The sequence below is a fragment of the Lissotriton vulgaris genome, chromosome 8 (assembly GCF_964263255.1).
Source record: "Lissotriton vulgaris chromosome 8, aLisVul1.2, whole genome shotgun sequence".
Lineage (NCBI taxonomy): Eukaryota > Metazoa > Chordata > Amphibia > Caudata > Salamandridae > Lissotriton > Lissotriton vulgaris.
Window position 1 is genome coordinate 478,354,786 of NC_141696.1, and position 11,151 is coordinate 478,365,936.

The window sequence follows — 11,151 nt, forward strand, 5'->3', positions numbered from 1 at the left end:
GTACATGCTTTGCCATCTAAAAACGCACATTACCAATAGTGTAAAAACAGAGAAAAGATAAAGCAAGGCTGAAGGACCCTTAACTTCAATACCAATTGCAACAACAGCAGAGAGTTCCTTCAGAAGTCCAATCTCAACTTGAAGATTTGGCTCCACAGTTTTTCCAGATGGCATCATACTGCATGGATTGTGGAATTGTAGTGAGTCTATAACAGCACTTCGCAACTCTGCAAAGAATCATAAATGTTGATTTTTTTTTATGTTTGGCCCTTCATAGTTTTTCTACATTAGCAGGCATTTTATTATGTTACAAAATGGATATCTAATATCTATGAGGTCTTCATTTTATTATCTTATAATTTATTGTAACACTACTTACATATAACATGCTGTATGGACAAGTCAATGCATTTCTCTACAAATAAATACACAGCTAACTTTTGCCAGTTATAATTATTTACTTTTTTATTTTTTAAATACAAGTCAACAATCTGTGTTTGAATCTTCTAATGAGTGTGTCAACAACATATTTATTATTTATTATTTATTTATTATTGACATTTATTGAGCGCACGGCTACCCCCAACAGGGGTGTCCCAAAGCTGAGGATTGCGAGCAGATGGGGAAAAATTAGCAGCCAGAGAATAGAAAGGTCTTTAATATGCCCCTGAATTGAGATTCGATGTCAATGAGACGAAGGCTGATGGGTAGGCAGTTCCACAGTTCAGATACCACCACTGCAAAAGCTCTACCCCCCTTTCTCGCAAGGCGGAATCTGGGAGGGAGTAAGAGACGGAGGTGGTTTGATCTAAGGTTGAGAGATGATTGGACTAGTTTTAGTCTATGTCTAAGGTATCTGGGGCCTTTTCCGTTCAGAGCCCTGAAAACTAGTACAAGGGCCTTGAATCTAACGCGAGCAGTGATAGGAAGCCAATGCAACTTCTTCAAGTGGGGTGAGATGGAATAACGATAGGGGACTTTACAGATCAGCCTGGCTGCGGCGTTCTGCACGATCTGCAGCCTGTGTAGTAGGTAGGCAGGAAGTCCTACATACAGATAGTCCAGGTGCGAAGTGACCAAGGCGTGAGTCACTGTCTTCAGTGACTCAGTGGGGAGAAAGGGGGATATTTTTTTAACATGTGGAGTTTACCAAAACATGCCGAAGTGACTTTCTGGATCTGGGTTTTAAAGGATAATTCGTTGTCGAATTGGACTCCAAGATTGCGTGCCACCTTTACCGGGGAAGGCGGCGGATTGAGTTCCGCAGGCCACCAGGTGGTGGGTGATATGGGAGTCTCTTGATTAAAAAACAACACCTCCGTTTTGTCCGTATTAAGTTTTAGCGTGTTCAGAGTCATCCAAGCTACAATATTGGAAAGACAGGTTCTAAAATTTTTAAAACCAAGGGGTGAGTGGTCTCTGATGGAAAAGATAAGCTGAGTATCATCAGCGTAGGAGATCACTCTAACCCCAGATGTCTCAATCACCTTTGCCAGGGGTGCGACATAAACATTAAAAAAAAGGGGACTGAGGGCAGATCCTTGGGGCACCTCACAGCCAAGCGGTTTCTTGTCTATAGACCAGAATGGTCGGCACCATACTTGTTGTGTATGGTCCGTTAAAAAGGAGGTGATCCAGGCTAAAGGGGTATCACAGATCCCCCATCTCTAGGAGTCTGTTCAGGAGGATGGCATAGGAGACCGCATCGAAAGCTGCGGACAGGTCGAGGAGCACAAGCATGGCTACCTCTCCCTTGTCCACACTCTCCCGCACGGTCTCTGAAACCTCCAAAAGTGCTGTCTCAGTACTATACCCGGTCCTAAATCCGGATTGTGAGTCTTGTAGGAGATCATTGCTTTCTAATATACATACATACTCTGGTTTTTGAGACCCCACTATGTTAAATTTTGTAATCTCTTTTTCAAAACTATCAACTGTAATATCTGTGTCCTGCTCTGCAGCTCCTCCTCTTAACAACTCTTCATTTTCCCTAGAATCCTGCTCAGGACCAACTAAACGAAATTGCACATGATCACAAACCTTTTCTACGCCTGCCACAGTATCATGCAAAAGTATATTTTTAAGAAATGACTTTGTCCTCTAACCAATAGCTCTTTTTTTGTTCACCACTTTTTCTTCATTTTGCCCCTTTTGAGTCTCAGTTCTGCATAGATACTGTAATTGCTTCTGTTCCTTTTTCTTCAGAGTTTTTGTAGGTATTCTGTCTGAAATTATGCAGCTATTGTTCTGTAAAAATATATATATATATTTAAATTTTCTTTCTAGTCAATGAACCAACTACTTTACTACTGGCTTACACAGGATACAAAAACAGTTTGTATGTTATGTTGCAGTCTTAAATATACAAATTAACCGACCTATATAACTACAAACACTTACTTTAATGTACCAAACCCAAACCAAAACACAAAACTTAATTTATTAGTTACCTCTTAATATTATAGCACCCTCTCCTACAACACACCTACACCATATCTCAGGTCTCACTTATTCACGCTTCAAGACTACTTTATCCCTTATGTACTCAATTTTAAAATAAACATCAACCAAAGTGTAAAAGTACATACAGTGTCTCAATAGTGTAAATCCAAAACTCAACACAAGAGCTATTAATGTGCTTCTCTACCACTGTGTCACTGGTACATTTAGTGTTTCAATACTTTTTTACTTAGATGTGTCAGATTTAAATTTGGAAATTTTACCTATTGGTACTCGCAAATTGCGCATGCAATTTCCCATTCATTCCTATGGGCCTGTAGGCCCTAAGGAGTGAATGGGAAGCCATTCCTTAATTGCGACTCGCAATTTGCGAGTCACAATTAAGGAATGTTTAGGAATCACTATTTTAATATTGATTCCTACAAGCATTGGCTTTTGAGAATTCTTAATTGCGATTCCTTAATAATCGCAATTAAGGACTCGCAAAAGCTTTTCTTGAGGCATGTGCCTGTAAAACTTGTAAAATACGTGTTTCTGGTTGAGTACAACAATACTCCTGGGATGATTGGATAGATAGATAGTGCCTAGGTGATTCTCTCAGAATATAGGTAGTGCCTGCATAATTCCCTGAGTATGAAGGAACTACATGGGTGGTTACATATCTGCATAGTTAGTGCCTGTGTATTCACATGACTATATTGCTACTTTCTGGGTGATTGGATGAACACATGGGTGTTTCCTGTGTAGTTCAATGAGTGCATAATTAGTGCCTGAATGAGTGGAAGAGTGCTTGTGTAGTACCTGGGTGATTGAATAAGTCTAGATATCACACTTGATATATAATTGCATATATGGCTCTCTAAGAGCATACGTTGTTCTGTTACTCAGCGTGCACATGCATCAGTAAGTTTCTAAAACTGAAAACAACAATTTAGTATTTAGGGGAGACCCTGAACAATGCCTCTCATATACCTGCCACCTACAAAGAAGAACGACAGAAGAAGTTGCACAGCAGAGGAGACTGTGGAGAAGAACTGACTTGGCCCCAGCCCTACCAGCCAGTCTGCAGTTTCCGGAGATCCTGCGCCAAAAGTCGACTTGTCCTGCAGTCAGTGACCTCCAGACTCCCTGTGAGGGCTGACTGCTTTCAACAAAGTTTGGCTATCCTGCGAACTGCAGCTCTGTTCCAAAGAAACTCCAAAGAAAGACTCTAAGCCTGCCGAAGACGAAGAAACTCGATGCCTGGAACCGCCATTGCACCTGTTGCCTACGGCCCGAGTACAGGTGGCACATTGGTCCCAGTGAGGTTCCCCAGTACTCCAGAGTCCAAGTCTACCATGAGTTGACCCCTCCAGGACTCCCCGACAATGCCTGCATCCTCTGCATGGAGAAACCCCCAACTGCGAGTGGCCCTGTAAGGTGAAATCTGACCTCATAAGGCACCCCTACATCTGACCGCCATGCGTCCTGGAGAAGAGGACCTGAGGTGCACCTACATCACTGAGCCCTACAACTTACCCGCCCAGCTGTTGGTTCATCCCGGAAGACTTCCTGGACGAGCCTGCATCCAAAATCCAAAACCGGCAACCACCATAGGATTGCATTGGGGTCCCAAAATCTCCTAAGCACCCTGCACCCAGCTGTGCCTACGCCGCTGGTGGTGTGAACTTGGTGCTGACCTGGGACCCCTTTGCCCTGACCTTACTGCTAGGAGTTTAGCTCCCAAGACCGAGTGGCCTGCCCATGAGCAGCCCCAAACCGAGGTGCCCCCAAGCCCATTGGCTAACATTGGGCCCCTGCACTCTGCACCCGGCCGCCCCAGTGACGCTGGTGGTGCAAATTGAGAGCCTAACTGGACCTTGGGGAACCTTGGTCCTAACCCCCAAAACCTATTCTTGGAGGACTTTTACTTACCTGCAAACCGATTATCTTCTTTTTCCCCAAAGGAACCAATGAGTAGCGAGTTAACAGCCGGGGTGTTCAGGACTCAGTTCCGATTGTATCACTGTTACTAATAGACATCGACTTTGCACCGGCTTTACAGGTCTTCTATGTTGTATTCCCATAATCCATTGTGATGGAGCCCTCTGAATCCCCTGTGTGGGAATAATTGCTATCTGGCACCAGTGTCTTTCTCGTTGTTTCTTCTTTCTATTCTAAACTCAATAAATATACCTTTGAAAAAAAAAAATGAAGTAAAAGCTATCCTCATGGCTAAATACACCTGAACTACTATCTCGAACACTGTTAGTACTCTGCACCGATCTGTACTACATGTTTGACCCTTTTGATTATTTGTATTAACTGTCTTATTACTCACATGTTTGGCTTGTAGCCTCCTATTTGTAATGTTTGACCTATCTGTCTGACTTTGCTCCCTCATGTACTTCTCTTTGTAAAGCGCTCTGATATCTGCAAGGATCTTGTCCGCGGCTATATAAAACTTTCTAAATAAATGTGATTTGTTGTTCCTAAAAAAAGTCTGTTGAGCAGAACTTTTTGCATTGAAAACAAAGTAACTTTGCTTTAAACCCAAAATTGTATTACTTACCTGTCAGTGGTAGAATGCAGTGTGTGATATCCCGGCATATCACCTTCAATACTCAAAGTAACTGAAAAGTAATCTAAAAGTACTCAAGGGAATTTATATGTATTCTAAATTGTTTTTAAAGCAAATACAAACCTGTAACGATTTCAATTTCACCCAGAAATGCATTTCCTTGTGGAGTTTTGCATTTGAAAGCATATTCCACTTACCTGTAAGAAGTCCTGCTTAGCTCTAAAAATAAAACATAAGTATACCTTTTTATACTTTCCTAATTTGTCTGGATTCTGTCTCTGAGTGTGTGTAATCAGGCCTTGATTGAGTAAATACAATAAATGCTTAACACACCCTCCTGATAAGCCTAACTGCTCGACCAAACTAGCACAAAGAGAGCTGTTAAGTGATTATCAAATTTAGCCTCTGCTATACCTCTGGGGAACCCCTGGACTCTGTGCACACTATACCTTATTTTGGTATAGTATATACAGAGCCAGCCTCCTACACTGGGCCTGCCACAGGAGCCGCAACCCTTGGTGGCGGCCTCTTGACGTCCTGAGGACCCAGCGTGGCGTTTTGGGGATGCAGGGCACCAGCAGGATGACTTGACCAGTGGGCTGGCGGAGGCAAAGCTCCAGGCTGCGTGTGTCCACCTCCACTGCTGCCATGTCCATGCGCTGAGTTTTATTTCTTCATCAGATTTTGTCAATTTCTCCATCATTTGTTTCTTAAATCATGCAATGCCTGTTGGTCACTCTCCCCCTCAAGTTCCCTGTTAAGCTAATTCATTTCTTTACAAATCTTTGCCAAGTCCTCCTGAGGCTTGAGCCGGGAGAGACCAACGGTTTGATAATATTGCTGAATCTTGTTGTTTTAAATACTAATCTGATTTTTAAAATTTGCACATACCTTTTAATATTGTTGGCACTTGCACTTTAGCGTGGCTTTCACTCCCGGGGTCCGCTCCTAGAACGCGGGACTCCCATTTTGGGAGTAGTTTTGTTTAGAGGGCTAGTCTTTACGGCCCGGGGGAGATAAAAGTGAGGCTGGCACGAGCTGGCTTTCTGTAGTCCTCCTGAGGCTTGAGCAGGGTGAGACCAACGGTTTGATAATCTTGCTGAATCTTGCTGTTTTAAATATTAATCTGATTTTTAAAATGTGCACATACCTTTTAATACTGTTGGCACTTGCACTTTAGCGTGACTTTCACTCCAGGGGTCCGCTCCTAGAACCCAGGACCGCCATTTTGGGAGTAGTTTGTTTAGCGGGCTAGTCTTTACGGCGCGGGGGAGATAAAAGTGAGGATGGCACGAGCGGGCTTTCTATAGTCCTCCTGAGGCTTGAGCCGGGAGAGGCCAACGGTTTGTTAATCTTGCTGAATCTTGCTGTTTTAAATACTAATCTGATTTTTTAAATTTGCACATACCTTTTAATATTGTTGGCACTTGCACTTTAGCGTGGCTTTCACTCCCGGGGTCCACTCCTAGAACGCGGGACTCCCATTTTGGGAGTAGTTTTGTTTAGAGGGCTAGTCTTTACGGCCCGGGGGAGATAAAAGTGAGGCTGGCACGAGCTGGCTTTCTGTAGTCCTCCTGAGGCTTGAGCAGGGTGAGGCCAACGGTTTGATAATCTTGCTGAATCTTGCTGTTTTAAATATTAATCTGATTTTTAAAATGTGCACATACCTTTTAATACTGTTGGCACTTGCACTTTAGCGTGACTTTCACTCCAGGGGTCCGCTCCTAGAACGCAGGACCACCATTTTGGGAGTAGTTTGTTTAGCGGGCTAGTCTTTACGGCCCGGGGGAGATAAAAGTGAGGCTGGCACGAGCGGGCTTTCTATAGTCCTCCTGAGGCTTGAGCCGGGAGAGACCAACAGTTTGATAATCTTGCTGAATCTTGCTGTTTTAAATACTAATCTGATTTTTTAAATTTGCACATACCTTTTAATATTGTTGGCCCTTGCACTTTAGCATGGCTTTCACTCCCGGGGTCCGCTCTGAGAACGCGGGACCGCCATTTTGGGAGTAGTTTGTTTAGCGGGCTAGTCCTTGCGGCCTGGGGGAGATAAAAGTGAGGATGGCACGAACGCGCAGCGGGCGCGCCGAAGGCGTGCCGAAGGCAAGCCCGTCTGCGCCCGCCTGCGCCTGGTCCGCGCCTAGCGCCATAACCCCTGTGCAATTTCTCCACAGCACAGTCTCATAACAAATTCTCGAGATGAACTGCTAATGTTGAATTAAAAGATTACAACCTCTTGTAGTACATCACTCAAATTTAGGAATGAGCCAAAGAGGTGCGAACATTGTAAGGTGCACTTCAGTTATAGGACAGTGAAGAAATTGATCATTCAGGAAAAATCAATACATATGGTTAATTCTAAAGTGTTTAAAGCGGTGTCAATCAATGGAGGTTCACTAATAAAACATAATACAGAACTAGCAGAATTGATAGAAAGTTAGATATGGTCTTTATAACCGAGACCTGGGCAGATGCAGCATCAGATCCAGAGCTGACATTAGCACTCCCCACAGGTTACTCTATGACTAGAGCTGATAGAGAACACAAGCGGGGGGGCTTGCCATCATCTCCAGCGAAGGATTGAGAGTGATTGGATGTGCGAAAGGCAGCTCACCGGACTGTGAAATATTATCCTTCCAGATAACACTCAATAACAACTATACGCTAAAAGGACTTCTTATATATCGCCCACCGAAAGCACGAACCCTGCTGATGGAAAATATTAGCCTTTTTTTGGAGTCCAGTACAAATTGTTCAGACTTTACAGTATTAGGAGATTTTAATTATCATCTAGAAAGGGAAGATGATAACAATACTGCAGCGTTCATTGATGCAATGGCAAGTTTCTCTCTTGGGCAGATAGTCAGGCAAGAGACGCCTATTGCAGGGCATACCCTGGATGGAATTTTCACTTCTAATCCCAGGGTAGAAGTGTCGGAAGTTATACCGGTCTTATGGTCAGATCACAAAGCCATAATGTTCACCGTACAGGATAATTGGCAACAAACAATACCAACCAACACCCAGGCCACAGTCATCTATCAAGATTGGGCAAAATGAACATCCCAAATCTACAGGCTCTACTAGGGGCATCAAAACCAAATTTGGAGCCAGACTCTAATGCTATGGTTAATAGAGTTAACTCCTGGGTTAAAGCAGCTGTATATACAGTAGCCCCCAAAAAGAGCTCTCTATCCAAAAGGAAAAAACCCTCCAAACCTTGGTTCTCAGAAAAACTTAGAGAACAGAAAAAAGTATGTAGAAGGTCCGAAAGAAAGTGGAGAGCTAACTATGATGAAACTAGGTTAGTAGAATATGCACACACCTTGTTAGACTATAAAAAAAATATTATTGAGGGCAAAAGCAAATACTTTACACAGAAAATTTTGGAAAAGCCAAGAGCTCCAGCAGAGAGTTGTTTGACACAGTGAAAAAACTTGCTAACCTTCCAGAGAATTCCCAGAAGATGAATAACCCAGAGTTTTGCAATATTCTAGGACAATTTTTTACTAACAAAGTGAAGACAGTATGCAAAACCTTTAGAGATAGTAATAATTCGTCTTTTGATAGAACTAAGCCAGGGCCACATACACTAGCATCCAACATTCGTTTTTCCTTCCTCCTGCCCACGGAGGAACCGATTACCCAAGTGGTAATGACTACTAAGCTTGGAGCCCCATCCGACCCTTGCCCTCCTTAAGTCTTTCATATGTTCACAGAAATGATTAGTGAGCAACTTAGAACAGTATTTTTGGAAATAATACTGTCAGGTCTGTTTCCAGAGTCTTGGAAAACAGCCTCAGTTTGGCCTCTACTAAAAAAAAACAACCTCGACCCTACTGAACCGGATAGTTATCGGCCGATTTCCAGGATCCCCTTCTACTCCAAGGTGTTGAAGAAAGCACTTAATAGGCAGATTGCAACCTTTATTTCCGATGGAGATCTCTTAGACCACTCACAATATGAGTTTAGAGAAGGCCACGGAACAAAGACAGCTCTGGTTATGGCAGTAGAGGAACTCAGAAGAACATTGGATGAAGGAAGGAAGGAAGGCCGCCTTGATTTTGTTAGATCTATCGGCGGCCTTCGATACGGTCAACCATGGAATTTCAATTGGTAGACTAGAGGAGTTGGGATTCCAAGACACCGCCCTTACTGTACTGTCATCATATCTAACGAACAGAACTTTTGTTGTAGAAATGGACAGACTAGCTTCTAAATCTTTTAAACTGCCATGTGGGGTGTCCCAGGGTTCATCATTGAGCCCCACACTTTATAATATTTATGTGGCCCCTCTGGCAGCAATTACCAGGCAAAGCAGCTTTTCTGTTGTCTCCTATGCTGATGACACGCAGGTGGTGGTATCAGTGTCAAATAATATTGAGGAGACAGCCGATCGCTTTACCAACTGCATGTCACAGATTAAATATTTGGATGCAGAACAATTGCCTTAAATTAAATTACAAAAAAACAGAGGTTTTGATACTAGGGTCAAATACCTCCTTTTGGTCCCCAAGATGGTGGCCAGCTGATTTGGGCGATTGCTCAACTCCTGTCACAAAGGTTAGGAACCTAGGGGTAATATTTTATGAAAGACGGACATTTGAATGTCAAATTAATAAGCTTGCCTCCACCTTCTGGGGCATTTTAAAAATGATCAGAAAGATCCGTCTTTTCATCCCCTTGGACGCATTAAAAACGGTGGTCACAGCCCTGGCCCTATCACGACTGGACTACAGCAATGCCTTATATGTGGGACTTCAGTCACAGCTCCTACTCAGGCTTCAACTAATGCAAAATGCAGCGGCAAGACTGATTCTGGATATTCCTAAATTTGAATCAGTCTCCCACCGACTGAGAGACCTCCACTGGTTTCAAGTGGGAAAGAGAATTACATTTAAGTCGCAATGCGTGGCATATAAGGCACTATAGGGGAAAGGGCAACTGTACCTGAGAACACATCTTAGGAAATACATGCCAGCTAGAAATTTAAGGTCGGCTCAGGCACACCTACTGTCAATCCCTAGGTACAAGCAAGCTCGCTGTGGGTGGCAGGAGCTTCCTTTTAGGAACAGCGAAGATCTGGAATTCTCTACCTATGTTGATAAAAAACAGCAAGTCGCTGATGTCATTTAGAGGACTGCTGAAAACATGGTTATTTACAAACTGAATGGTCAGAGGTATAATGAACCTGCAAAGTTCAACATTCCCGTCATTCATAGCGCCAAGACTCCCTTGGGCATACGTGCGCTCTATAAGTCTGTAAATCAAATCAATCAAATCAAATCAAGTCCAATTCAACATTAAGATCTTCACCATGTCCTAAATTAAGTTTGTGGTGAAGTCAGCCCAGCCTTGGATGTGGGGACTCATAGGTGGGTACTGTGAAAATACTTAATCACACTCAGCTATTATATGATCAAGGACACTCTTGGGAACTGGCTTGGTAAAACCAAACCTTTACATAAATGTGGCCAATGTAAGGTCTGCAAATATACAGGTAATACCAAGGAGCATGTCCTAAGCACGCTAGGGGAGAGAACCTAGGCGTGCCCGAATATATTGACTAAACTCCTTAAATTCAGGATAAATGCCAAGTTGGGGCTAGTTAACAATATGGAAGTAATCATGCTGCACCTGTCACATGTTGAAATATCTGCACAGGAGTATGGACAGAAATATTTGTCAAATTAATAATCCTGAAGCTTGCCCAGTGCTGCATTCGCGCTCCAAGTCAGCGACTCTGTCAACTGTTGTGACTAGTATTATCATAATTTATTAGCATGCTGAGGCAGCTCAGATCCATGCTGGGACCTCCCTTACATGATATTGTTTCTGTTTGGTTGCAGTCGGGTCCCAAGTGGAGAGCCTGGATAGACTCCTGTTTGTACCCTTCCATTTCTGGTTCTTTGCAGCAGTTTTAAGATCTTCTTAGATTTTCTTGTCGCTCAAATTGATGTAATTTCTGCTATTTATATGCTGCCATTGTCTTAATTGCTTGATTTTGGCTCACAAAAAAAGGTCACTCATAGTCATTGAATGCCACTCATAATTACATTGAATTTATGAAAATGTCACAGATAAGCAATTTGAAACCTTGGCAGCTTAGGGTGACCAACCGTCCTTAAATT